General features: G+C 43.6%; 1 protein-coding gene across 3 annotated transcripts in view; it reads left to right on the top strand.

The window, feature by feature from the left end:
- The first annotated feature begins 424 nt into the window (after positions 1-424).
- The window catches only part of TRAK1 (trafficking kinesin protein 1), a 130,007-nt gene continuing 116,059 nt past the window's right edge, over positions 425-14,372 (top strand). For all 3 annotated transcript variants that reach the window (XM_045003887.1, XM_045003886.1, XM_045003891.1), the window contains exon 1: positions 425-689. The gene's annotated coding sequence lies outside the window, so the exon portion shown is untranslated. The remainder of the gene's footprint in view (positions 690-14,372) is intronic.

Below are 14,372 nucleotides of genomic sequence, written 5' to 3'. Positions count from 1 at the left end.
TGGAACACGGACTCTTCTACTGGCTGAATGTTGAACTGGGTAAAATAGTGCCCTCCACTGGTTAGGCGGGAGGGATGGTGGTAATCCCCTAGCTTGTTCATCACAGTATGTTCTTTGGTTGATGGACTATATTAACTCTAGGGAGGATTGGACAAAAAAGAAGAATCTGACTGTTTATCCTACGATTTCAAATATTGATGTAACAGGCCTAACACCTGTCTGTGGATAAAGTGCTTACACAGTGTACTAAGTGTGGCAGATGGTCCATGTGGGGTATTTGTCTTGTAATATTTGCTGAACTTATCATGGAATTAATAGAATAGTTGACAAATCTATTTTAACTAATTTGGTTAGAATTGCCTGAATTTAATGTATGCTTTCATGTGTTTTTCAGACCTCTCAAGGAACCCAACACTAGAAAGAGACAGGGTTGCGTTTCTGCGTGCCAGACCCAGTCTCCAGCACTGGTCCCCCTGATGGCAGTTTGTACATCCCTGTGAAACCTGCCAAGCTGGACGCCACAGCTTTGCACGACTGCACTTTGGCTGCCACTGTGCCCCCTTCAGAGCCAACGAACCATGCAGTCCTAGCCTGTGACACAGGCATCCATGAAGAGCACTATGTAAGTGAAGCAGTGGAAAATGATGTGCCGGACTACAGAGAATACAGAGATGCCTGCACCATTACTGGTATGCAATAAACTAGATTATTCTACCTCTTTCTTGAGATAAGTACACAATAGCTAAGTTTCCTTTTCCTAATGAAACAACTGCTGACATAGCAGCTTCATACATAATAAATCAGTTACTATTCTAAAAATACTGTGTTTTCTCATCTGGGATATAGTGCTGAAGAGTTCTGAATCTTAAATGAACTCCCAGTCACAACACTATAAGAGAGTTAAGGTTTTGCAAATAGGCCATTAATTTACAATTGTATAATTAATTATTGCAGTTACCATGAAAAAATCAAATTTGAAAGTCAGACAACTTGGAGCTCAAGTTTAAAAACAAACCTCAAAATGAAGAATTAAAAATATTGTAGCTCAACATAAGTTAATTGCTGGAAATTATGGAAATACTTAGTTGCGTTACTAACTGTTTCTTGGCTCTCTTGTTAGCGGGAAAGCTCTAACAATTGCCACATGAAAGAAATGAAGTTGCAGAGTGTCCGATGCTGTGGCTGTTGTGTTTGCCTCTCAGAACAGCAACCAGAGGGAGGTTATGCTCTTTTGCCATCTTTGCTGTGTTAGCTCTGGTACTGTAAGAGATAATGCATTTCCCTGTAAAGCCTGAATTTCAAAGAACTAGTTATGCCATTTGTTCCTTGTATATTAATGGTTACTGTAACTGAATATAATCAATTATATGGACATCAAATGATAAAAATTTCCTTTCCAAGCCCTTTATTGGCAAAGCTTGAGAGGCCTTATGCTCAACTTAATGATATTTCTCTGTTTTGGATGTAATGTGATAATTGTTGAACACCAAATCTGAATGTGGCAAGGCACCGCGGGGCCCTGCTCTCCTGCCACACCCACAAATCAGCCAGAGACCTCTGCATAGGTTCAATCACCCGTGCTCAATATTTACAGTATACCTTCCCACCACCTTCTAGCTACCAACAACTTCACGATTACAGCCTTTGGCTAGCTCCTGCAGCCAGCAGAGAAGAGCTCCTACTCCCTCTAATTCTCTGACTCCGTCTTTTCCTTCTTTCCTGCCAGCCTTTATATAGCCCCTGGTTAACGAGGCCGGCAGCTGTTCTCTGTTTGCCAATCAGGCCTGGGCTTACTCAGCCAGCTCCAATTCCCCTTTCTCAATTGTAGCTGGCGTGACAGAGGCCTGGCTCAGATTTCCTTAGCCAGCACCCTGTCGCACACCTCCCCTGTTATGAACCAGCGGGGTTCGTCCAGGAGAGTCTCTCCCCTTCATTCAGGTGATCCCCAGCATCATTTCTGGGGGCGGGGGTCCTTCATCTCCCACCCGCAGAAAGTACACTGTGTGGGGGATGGATGCCCTCATAGCTCCGCTGCCACCCACAGGTCCTCACACCAGTCACATCCCTGTGGGCTTCTCTTCTTCTTTACCCGCTTTTCTACCGGTAGGGGGTCGGGTTCTCCCAAGCTACCAAGCGGGGTCCACGTCTCCTCTCCTGTGAGCTGCGTTGTGGGGATCTCCAGTTGCTCCCTTTTTCCCCTCTAAGGTACTTGGGCTGCTCCTCTTCCTCACTGGGGCTTCTCAGTTTAGGGCTCCCCACCTCCTTCTTTGGGGAAGCTTTCCTTTTCCCTCTGGGAGGAGGGCCCCAGTCCATACCCAACACAATGGGGTACGGTAACCCCTCTACAACCCCAACTCGCTTCCATTTAAATTTGCCCCACGCTTCTAGGGACACCTGGGCCATCGGGCAGTATTTCCTGTCCCCATGGATATACTCCAGGGTCATCCATGCACCTGGAATTATCCAATGCGGTTTTATCAGCCCCCTCTGGACAAGCGAGCAGCCTGAAGCCGTATCCACCAGGCCCCTCTGGGGTTTCCACCCCACCCTCAGTGGGATGGTGGACAGCCTCTGCCCACTTTCCCGCCCTCCTAGCATTAGTCCAGCCAAAAAATTTGGCCCAACACATTCCATGTCCGGGCAGTCTCCCTTTTTGTGTCCTGGCCGCCTGCACTGCCAGCAAACGATTGCGCTGGCTCTACTGGGAGCTCCTCGGAGTTCCTCCTTCTTCCTCTCCGGGCCTTTCCCGGGGAGGGGTTCCCTCGGCTTCTTCCCCAACTCTGTCTCTAGAGGGTCGGCCCTCCCTTCAGGGGACTTCTGCCTTTGTTTATTCCTCAGTCAGCTTGACCGCTGCATTGACTGTACTTTGCTGATGTCAGCTGACCCAGACTCGGATATTCTTGGGGAAGCCCTGTAGCAGTTGTTCTAGGACTAGGGCGTCCATTATTTCTCCCACCATTTGCGTCTTGGGCCTCAGCCAGTGGGTGGCCCACTCCATCACTCTGTGAGCGAATGCCCGGGGCCGCCTGGCCACCATCCATCTGGCCAACTGGAACTTTTGGCAGTATTTCTCTGTTGACAGGCCGACCTGATCTAGGACTGCTGCCCTCACCGCCTCATAGTTCCGGGCCTTTTCGTCACTCAATGCCATGCAGGCCATTGGAGCTTTGCCAGCTAGGTAGGGAGCCAGCCGTAGGGCCCAGGTTGCCCTATCATAACTGGTGCCCATAGTTACCCGCTCAAACATATTGAGGAATGCATCTGGGTCATCTGCTGGGCCCATTTTACAGAGTCCCAAGCCCCTCGGCCAGGTGCTATCTCCCATCGCAGGACTCACCTGCTCTCTTATAAAGAAGTGTAGGCTTTTTTGCTGTTCTGCCTGCCAGGTTAGCAAGGCCTGTCTCTCGCCCCGGTAGGACTGCTGGAAGCCTTGCAGGGCCTTCTGCATCTGCTCCTGCTGCTTTACAAGCCATTGCAGGGTCTCCTCCATCTCCGGGCTGCCAACCACATCCATTGGGTTGGGAAATGTGGGGGCACACAGAGAACTTGTTTGGGAGAATGGAGGGATGCAAGGAGCCCCTGCTATGTGCAGTGAGTTTGACCTACAGAAACTATAAAGTATGTAACACTCTAACTAGACTTTTTTTTCAGATGAAATTGAATAATCTAGATTTGCACCACTATGTATTAAATTAGTTGGAGCAGCCGCCAGTGCCCTTGGAGTAACCTTCTCTTTCCTCCTAAAAGAAGTGAGTTTTATGAGGGTCTTCAAGTAGCCTTCCACTAACAACCATCAATCCCTGCCATCATGCCCATCCATATCCTTTTAATTTGATTCACATTACAATTTAAACCGATTTATTTAAAAAATGAAAGCCAGCAACTCTTTGAACTAATGATTGTTGCCAAACACAACTGGTCAGTTCCACAACTGTATGCTGGATTTCCCAAGAGCGGAATTCTCACTCTTCAAAAAGGCCCCAGCTTCCTGCAGTATGAAGTGCAGCAGCCATGACTACCAGTAGCACTGAGGCCGAAGCCAATCCTTTAGTCTCAGAATTGGCATACTACGGAGCATGTAAAGTTCCTGTTATCATTTTTTTTTCCTTACCACTGATGCCTAGGCTCATTGAGGTATTTATGTATAAGGTGGTCTCTAAGCTTGACTGCAGTCACCCAAGGATTTATGTTGCAGCTAAACTTAACAGATAGACTAGGAACATTACAAAAACATGGAGATACTGCAGAATTTCTAGGAATAATAACGCATCTTGTATCTGTTCCAGGCATGTTCCCTCAGGGGGACCGTGAGATTTTAAGTCGGTGTCCTGTTTCTGACTGCATGCCAGAGCACTCCAGTTTTGTCACAAATAGATATCTTCTTGATAATGATCCACAGAAGGAAAAACATTTTTTTCTTTTAATAAAGTCCTCTTACAAGTTGAGGTCAATGTTTGGTTTCCCACCATGAGTTCTTTTAAACACAGCAATCTTTCTGGATTTCCTGTGGCTAAGACTTTCTGTATTCTCTGCCAAATCTGGTTTACTTGTTACTGCTACAAAATTGTTGGCCTTTGGATCAGCTATACAGAACGAGCAATTTTCTGCTGCATCCAGCGTAGGAGTGCCTGTTCTGCTTCCGAACACTTATGATCCTGTTTGTACTTTACAACTGGGATCTGTTTAGAAAGGCAGTTGTTTTCTAAATTTTTAATTAAATTGAAGGGTATAGATTGAGACATTTTGAAATATTTTGCCAAATTCATTTTGCAAAATCTGTACCTTGTTTTCAGATGGAAAGCAACTCGTATTAGCAGATGTTTTTCAGGACTGGCAGAGATGGACTGGTGTGGTGAAGTAGGGTGAATATGAACCTTAATATTCAGACCACCTGGCCTCTAATTATTGCCCCTCAGCTGAGCAGCAGCGATGTTCACAGTTCAGCTTCCTATTGGAGGAGAAATCATTGATTTTGAGTCTGGGTATATTCTAAGTGTAACTTGTTTTATTTAAACATATACACCACTCGTGGAACAAAGGTGGTCAATGAACAGCATGGAGGGCAGTCCCTCCTTTCAGAAATCTTAGCCCAATATCAATGCTTGGATCCTACGGATTCTGCCTCAAGAACTGACTCGAGTCAGAAACTGAGGTAGAGAGTAAACCTCCTTGTAGCACTGCTCCCTCTGCCAGAACCTCACATAACAAAAGTAACACCACCACAGAGCATATCTTCCCATTTCCTTCCAGACCAAGAAAAAGGAAATGGAAGACTATGTAATAGCACCACCTGGTGACACCTAGCATAACATAATGTGCAGGAGGGGGATTAACTGAAATTCTAGTCTTATAAATGATTGATCCTGATAAGCATTGGTTCCTAGTCTAAATAGTATGCAGTGTGTGTACAGGTGACCTTGTTTTTTTAAAAAACAAAGGTAATCAATGTCCGTAGACTCTTCCTTAGAATTTTCTTAGTTAGATCCCTCCCCTGTTTGTTTACTGTCCCAGAATCTTCACACACACAAAAACGATAATAGAGTTGGTAGTAAATTAAACAGGATGTTTTTCTCCTGTCTTAGCTTTATGACATAATTTTTAATTCAGTCCTTCAAACCATTGAATTACGTTCTGCTTGAGCTATCTTTGAGGGCTGTTCTACTATATCTGATATTTCAGCTGTTATGCTAGGTGTCCTTAGCTGAGGAAGCGGAATTTCTTCATTGCTTACTCCAGTCTCACTTTCAGGAGTGCACTCAGGCCCCAGTTCACCAATGTACTTAAGCATATGCTTAGCTTTATGCATCCATTGTTGCTAACTTGTGAGACTTGATCACAAGTCTAACAGTATTTGGTGTTTTGCTTAAAGTCTCAGATCCTGGAAGCATGAGATTCTTACCTAATTGCTTCTTTCATATAGGGGAGAAAAAAAAGTTGAGGGTTGACCATACTGAGCATGTGCTTAAGTTCCATTGACTTCCATGGAAGTAAGTACATACTAAACTGGGTTGGAGTAAAGCACATGTTGAAGTACCTTGTTGAATCAGGACTGAAGTGCATAAATCTTATTGTGATGAGTGCTAACTGCAATTCTATAGATAGCTTAAATTATTACCTTCAGGATTTCATAGAGACAAGGAGGCCAAACTAAAATGTGGAGGTCAGTGTAAAAAGTGTGCGTGTGTGAAGTTTTGAATTTGTGGTGACCATTTAGGTATAGTGAGACTGTCAGAGCCAAATTGAAATAAATATAATTTTTAAATCTTTTTTTAGGGAAAGCGAGCCATGGTTTTACAGAATAGCCAGTTATCCTGTAAGCAGCAATTGTGTTCAATTTGAAAATTAAATTCAGCCACTGAAGTGTAGAATAGAGGGCTTTAATGAAGCTTTCACTGAAAAGCTCAACACAGCCTTAATTATAGAGTTTCTACTGACAGCACCATAATATGCGTATGACTAATACAGGCAAATAGGACTGGTGGAATTAGACTTTAGTACTGGTACTGACTTCTGGATAACGGGACCATCACTGTATAGCAGGGAAAGGGTAATCTGTTACTATCTGTATGTGCTTTCTCTACTTGCTCCATTATTTGTTCTTCCCACTGTGTATTTGCCCGCTTTTCTCTCTTTTCCTCTCCTGTCTCAGATGAGTGATCAGAGATATAGCTGTGGATGTAGCACCATCTAGTGTAGTTTCATCAAAGAAGAAATTATAAATTCTATTTGAGAATTACCATTGCTCTTTACACTGTAGTTTTAGTACAGGATTAAATATTTGTCGTTGGCAGGTGCTGGATGGAAAAAAACATCTTGGGGGAAGCTTCTTCACCCTTTCCAATTTTTGTGTCATTTTCCAGAGATAAAGAGCCATATAATCTTGGCAAGACAACATGGAGTGTTGCTACTAGAAATGTCAGTTGCTAATTACTCCAGTTTTGCAAATCGCAAAAGCCTTTTATCCCTCTTGCTTTTGCCTGCCCATCAGTAGCTGTCACTCAAATCTATCCTTCCAGAAATGGAGATTCAGACTGGCTATGGACACACAAAGCTCAGACTATATTAGGTGGCAGAAGGAAAAGTTTCCTCATTGCATATCTTCCATGGGGGTATTGGGTTTTCTCTGTTATGTGTTGTGACCCAGGCACCTATTGCTGCCAGGTGGCAGAGGGCACAGCACAGGGATGCATCAGTGTTACAGGGATCCCCTGGGTCTGGCATGTATATATTAGGTCACCATAAAGTATCATGTAAGGTCTCTAATGATCATCATAATCATTGCAAGATGTATGTACAGAAAATATGTAAGGAGTTACATATATATAGTGAGAACTATGTTCTTGAGGTCTGTGACTTGGGGATGATCACCAGAAAAGGTGAGAAACGATTTCTTTCAGGCGAGAGCTGTTTGTCTGTCTGTCCACATGTAAATTGAGTATTGTATGGTTCACAGTGGGACCCATTTACAGTCTGAGCAAAATGCTAGTCATATGATTGCAAAGTCTCCAGAAGAGACCCTGGACAGGAAAACACAAGCAGTAGGGGTTATCCAGTGGGTGCACACAATGGCTATTTGGACTATAACTGTAGAGACAGAGAAAAACTTAGCATTGTTCCACTGAGAAGGCAAGAAGACAGAGCTTGTTTCATGAACAGACGATCACAGCCAAGCCTGCCTGTAATACACTGGAAGGATTTAGGGTAAACTTTTGCTCTTATGAAATGACAGTGTCTTTAATGGTTAAGTTAGGCTCCAGTATGCATGTTATGATTTTATTTGATATTTGATATAGCCCTTTGAAATGATAGCAAGCAGAAATATTGGAAACAATCTCTGAACTTTATTAAACAAACTTATACCTTCTTTCTCTATAAACAGATCTGAGTGCTTGGCGTTAAGCAGAGGTGTGTTGTATAGTGTAACTAGTAAGCTGTGGTGTACTGTTCCTTTGTGAACAGAAGATCTGGAAATTCTGGGAGTGTCCAGGGGATCAGGTGCTGGTCACTCCAGGGGGATGCTTGGAGTGCCCACGGGTTGGAGTGTGCCTACCATTAACTTGAGAGAGCCAGACCTCTGTAGGATCTGAAGACAGGTGTTTGTGTTGCTAGCGGCTGGAGGTGTTGGGGAGCTGATCCCCAGCAGGCATGGACAAGGCTTCCTCATGCTAAGGGCAGGTGCCTCACAACCCAAAGTGCTCCCAGGGAAGCATAACATGTGTAATTTTTTTCCTAGCCATCTTTGATTCCTTATCTCCAGTCACCTTCATTGTGTTGATTAAATGTTCAGTCTTGTTCCTCAGGTCTGAGGGTCCCTCTACTTAGAATTACTCTGCCATGATATATTTTGTAATCCGGAGAGCACGGCTGATTAAGATGATATGGGTTTGTTTCAGTGGGCTTCACTAACCAGAAAGAGGATAAATGAATTGTGATTTAAATTGTCATTTCCTCATCACTATGCATGATTCACTCATTATCCTAATTTTCACTTCTGCGAACATGCAGGAACGTACTCCTTACCTCTTTGGCTGTCACTGATTCTGAGAGATTGGCATTGTGAATGATTAGAACATTTCTCATGGAGATGAGCTATTTTGAAGCTTATTTTGTTCATATTTCATGCCTTTCACAGGATGGCTCACCATCATAAGAATTTTTTAAGGTTACATTGATGGAAAATTGTATACTGAAATCCAGGTCCAGAAACCCCTTTAGTCTCTGCAATAGGAGTTTTTTCTGATTAAGAACTTCAGTATTTGTCACAATAGTTCTTGAAATTCTGCAAACTTCTAGTAGTGGTGGTCATTCTCTTGCAAAGAGAATACAACATGAAGCAACTTTAAAATGTTTTGTAAAGGTAGGCAAATATTAAGTATTAGGCTGAGTACCAAATGAAATATAAATTCTTCTAGCTAATCAGAACATATTTAGAAAACAAAGGACCAAATACTTGGAAATAGTATAGTAAACTATAAGAACTGATTGACTGACTTTCTTGAAAGATTGAAAAAAGTTAAGAAAATATTATGTCCCTTCCAAGGACAAGGAGAGGGCTGGTCAAAAGAGGAAAAGAATTACAAACGTTTTTCAAAAATTATGCTGACCTTGGATTGGTAAATGCTGCCACCACCCAAGTGCAGAACCCCTTCAAGAGCCCAGGAAGGCGCACTTGGGAATTCCTTCCTGTGGGGTACCCTCAAGCCTGTTCACCCCCCTCTGGGGAAGAGCTGAGAAAGAAAAACAAAGGAAATCAGCTGTTGCCACCAGCTAATTTGAACAACATGTGCACAAACCTCTTAGACACACAAAATCCAATTCTGTTCTTAAAAAAAGGTGAATTTTATTTAAAAAAAAAAACATCTGGAAACTCAGGCTACTGCCAGATTTAAAAATAAATAAATAAATAAACTTCAAGGATTAAGCATCAAGAATAGCTTTCTTGAGGTCTAGCTTAAAGGTTACAAGCCAAACAAAAGCACTTGGGGTTAGCACAGAGAAATCCACAAGCCATAAAGAAATAAAAAGAATAAACCTAATCGGGTCTTCCTAAACATTTCCCAATCTACTTACGTATCTGGGGTTTTAAATGGGTAGTTTCTAGGTATGATACTAACGATTTTTCATACCTGGCCCAAGCTTTTTACAGCATAGCTCTGCCCTGTCTCCTCTCTCCGGGAGAACCGCAACTGACAGACAAAAGGGGAGTCATTTTCAATTTTAAAAAGTTCTAGCCTTCCCATTGGCTCTCCTGGCCAGGTGTCCTCTCACTTCCTTTTACTTATGCATAGCAGTGAGACTTTTTAACTCTTTACAGGTAGAGCAATAGAGAACATCTACTAAAGCCTGGTCTACACTAGGCGTTTAAATCGGTTTTAGGAGCCTAAAACCGATTTAACGCCACAACCGTCCACACTAGGAGGCACCTTATATCGATTTTAATGGCTCTTTAAACCGGTTTCTGTACTCCTCCCTAACGAGAGGAGTAGCGCTAGTATCGGTATTACCATATCGGATTAGGGTTAGTGTGGCCGCTGATCGACGGTATTGGCCTCCGGGCGGTATCCCACAGTGCACCACTGACCGCTCTGGACAGCAATCTGAACTCGGATGCAGTGGCCAGGTAGACAGGAAAAGCCCCGCGAAGTTTTGAATATTTCCTGTTTGCCCAGCATGGAGCTCCGATCAGCACGTGTGGCGATGCAGTTAAAAATCAAAATAAAGAAAGAGCTCCCGCATGGACCATGCGGACGTGATCGCTGTAAGGGCAGGCAAATCTGTTCTATCAGCGCTCCGTTACAGAAGACGAAATTCAAAATCATTTTTTTTAAATCTCCAGACAGACGCCATAGCAGGGGCTCAGCGCACTGCTGCGTGACAAGCGTAACGGAAAGCCAAAGAATCAAATGGACGCTCATGGACTGGAGGACTCAAGCTATCCCACAGTTCCTGCAGTCTCTGAAAAGCATTTGCATTCTTGGCTGAGCTCCAAATGCTTCTAGGGTCAAAAACAGTGTCCGCGGTGGGTCAGGGCATAGCTAGGCAATTTACGCACACCCCCACCCACCCCCAGAAGTGAAAGGGAAAACAATCCTCTCTTGACTCTTTTACATGTCACCCTATCTTTACTGAATGCTGCAGATAGACGCGATGGTGCAGCACTCAACACCAACATCCTTGCTCCCCCCACGCTATGGATGGCTGATGGTACAAAACGACTGGTATCCGTCCTCATCATCAGCCTATTGGCACATGGGGCAGTGCAAAAGGACTGGTAACCATGCTGACTAGCATCAGTAAGGTCAATCAAGGGCGCCTGGCCCTAATTTTTCCTGGTAGATGGTACAATATGGCTGATAACCATTGTCATCATAGCAACAGGGGGCTGAGCTCCATCACCCCCCACCCTTCATGTGTAAAGAAAAGATTCAATTGCCCCTGAACTAGCAGAGGGATGCTGGGCTCCTCTCCTACACACTCCTTACTGTCCTGTCTGGACTATCATAGCAGCTGGAGGCTGCCTTCCACTCATATCTCACTAACAAGTCACTGTGTCTTATTCCTGCATTCTTTATTACTTCATCACACAAGTGGGGGGACAATGCTATGGTAGCCCAGGAAGGCTGAGGGAAGAACGGAATCAACAGGTGGGGTTGTTGCAGGAGCACCCCCTGTGAATAGAATACAGCTCATAATTTCTGCAGGATCTGACACAGAGCAGCTGTGCTCTCTGGTTCTCTGATACAGTGGTTCTCTAGTACACTTGCCCATATTCTAGGCAGGACTGATTCTATTTTTAGATACCAAAAAGGAGGGATTGACTCAGGGAGTCATTCCCAATTTTGGCTTTTGCGCCCCTGGCTAAGAGCAGCCAGGGGCACTTATGACAGCAGCAAATGGAACAGTGCAAAAGGACTGGTAGCCACGATCATCTTATTACCAATTTATGGTATGGTAGATGGTACAATATGGCTGATAACCATCTCTGCTATCATGCAAAAGCAAAAGCATGCTGCTGTGTAGCGCTGCTGAATCGCCTCTGTGAGCGGCATCTAGTACACATACGGTGACAGTCACAAAAGGCAAAACAGGCTCCATGATTGCCATGCTATGGCATCTTCCAGGGCAATCCAGGGAAAAAAGGCATGAAATTCTTGTCTGCCGTTGCTTTCCCAGCGGAAGGAGTGACTGACGACATTTACCCAGAACCACCCGCGACAATGATTTTTGCCGCATCAGGCACTGGGATCTCAACCCGGAAATTCAAAGGGGCGGGGGAGGCTGCGGGAACTATGGGATAGCTATGGGATAGCTACCCACAGTGCAATGCTCCAGAAATCGACACTAGCCTCGGACCGTGGACGCACACCACCGATTTAATGTGTTTAGTGTGGCCGCGCACACTCGATTTTATACAATCTGTTTTGTTAAACCGGTTTATGTAAATTCGGAATAATCCCGTAGTGTAGACGTACCCTAAGAGGGATTATAGCTAGCTGGGTGTCCATAAAAGGGAGCTGCCTCCCCTCCGCCCTTGCATTTATCACAAGCACATTGGTTTGTGATTCTAAAAATTCATTGAGCATCTTCTTTAGAGGGTTCTGTTTGATAATTTGTAGCATAATTGAAGCCTAGAAACAATAGGATAATTACTTTTAGGAGTGTGTATATTCTGTTCTTTTATCAATAATGCCTCTTGCTTTTTTTGACAGACATCCTTAGTCTTAGCCTTGGCTGTTTAGGTTTAGAAAACCCCAATGGATAAAGAAACTATTTTGTTCCTGCTGCTGTTAAATTTTGGTTTGCCAGCAGACAATTGATGTGTGAATGGCTTTTGTTCCTGCTGTAGAAGAATGAGCTTTGGGAGCAATATTTACTTTTGCTTCTTTTGCAAAGGAAATGCACTGATGTGGTTCTATTTGGCAAGGTGGAGGGAAACGTTAGCATATTGGGGCAAAATTTAAACTACTTTATGGAGAAGCATACAATAGGGACATTACCATTTAGTGTGAATGTTTTATTACCATGATCTGATCTAAATTTTGTGTGTCCAAAATATGAAAATTCTGGGATATTTAAAAGAAACTTGACATGAAAGCATGGTGATTGTAACATATTTTAACCTATAAAAGGGGGAAAATATAAAAAACAGTTCAGTTCATAGGAATTGAGAATTTCATGAGCTTTGAACATTAGCTCATGCTTTACTTCCTGGTGCTACCTCTGATTGGAGCTCTTTTGTGAGCCAACTTGTTCCTCCAGCTTGGCTCCTCAGAATGTTTTAAACTGCCATACTTTAGTAGAATTCTCTGCCAGCAAAGATGACACACTGAAGGGACATTTTCTATACACAGGGATGCTAACAGAAAATGAGTGCTCAGAGTTGTGTGGGATAATGCTGTCCTTCCTAGGGATTCTTCTTGGCAGCAAAGGAGAGCTGTGATAAATGTGTACAGTGCAAGTCTATCTCATTATTTTGATAAAAATTACTTATGACCTTGAGAAGGGAAGTTCTTTTGTGTGTGGATGCAAGGTGTGTTAGAAGTAGGGCTGGGCAACGATTTTCTATCCGCTTTTTTCAATGGGAAATTAGATTTTGACTAGACAAAACTTTTTGCAAAAAGTGTCTGCGTTCCATACAAAGCTTCAGTTTTTGTGGGATGGTTTTTTGGGTGAAAATAATGAATGACCAAAACCCAAAATGCTGCTTTGCTGCCTCATGCTCCTTTTCTCTTCTATAGGCCACTACTACTTCCATAATGCACCATGGCCCAGTGGTTGCCATGATGCTTTGCCTCCTCACTAGGAACGAGAGACTGTCGTCCTGACGGAAAGTCTGACCTATTGAGAATGAAAGCATGAGGCACCGAAAGTACAATTCACATGAGGCACTGCAATGGCATTTGAGAGTCAAAATATTTTGGCTTTCAACTCTTCATGCAAAAAAAAAAATTACCTCAAGAAGTCATCTACTTCAGCCCTGTGTGCCAAGGCCGAGTCAAGTAAACCCAGGTCCTCTCTGTCAAGTATTTATCTAAGCTGTTCTTGGTTCTATAGAGTAGATAGGGTTACTGAAGCTCCACTTCCCACACACGCTACCAGGGTTGCTGAGATCAGATAAAGTGGTTGAGTTAGGACTCTGTTCAAATGTGTGAGAGTTGGCATGGCATTCCCAACTAGAGTCCTCAATGCTGCTGGAACTTGTGCTCTCAGCAGCTCAACAGCCAGAGGCTGTTAGGTAATAGGTAATAATTGGAGATATACCAATCTCCTAGAACTGGAAGGGACCTCGAAAGGTCATCGAGTCCAGCCCCCTGCCTTCACTAGCAGGACCAATTTTTGCCCCAGATCCCTAAGTGGCCTCCTCAAGGATTGAACTCACAACCCTGGGTTTAGCAGGCCAATGCTCAAACCACTGAGCTATCCCTCCCCCCAATGTTGACATTTAGGATGCTGTGCAAAGCCCATCTCTCTTCTCAGGTGAGTTAGTGGGTTGGTGTTTAGTGAGTTGGGAGAAAAGTCTGTCCTTTTCTGATTTTCTTTTTTTAGTAATTGTCTTTGTCTTTTTAAAAGCCCTCTGAGTGTTGAAAATCAGGCACATTTGATAAATTAAAAATAAATGTAACATTATATAAAATCTGTAGGGTACAGTCCCACTTCCCCTTCTTGTCAGCAGCAGTACCACAGAAGTGCACTTTAGAAACCACCCACCATTCAGTACCCTCTACAAAACTAAAGTTGATTGGAAACCCTTTGAATTCTGTTTAATAGGTTGTCTAGCTTGTTACTGAAGTGCCTGAAATATTACCTAGCCTCAGTGGTATCAAGCAGCATCTCAGGACTTGTCTGCGATGCCCTACAATGAGGATTACGGT

This window comes from Mauremys mutica, chromosome 2, assembly GCF_020497125.1.
Source record: "Mauremys mutica isolate MM-2020 ecotype Southern chromosome 2, ASM2049712v1, whole genome shotgun sequence".
NCBI classification, from domain to species: Eukaryota; Metazoa; Chordata; order Testudines; family Geoemydidae; genus Mauremys; species Mauremys mutica.
The sequence above is the reverse complement of the archived record's forward strand: the minus strand, read 5'-3'. Positions and strand labels throughout refer to the sequence as shown.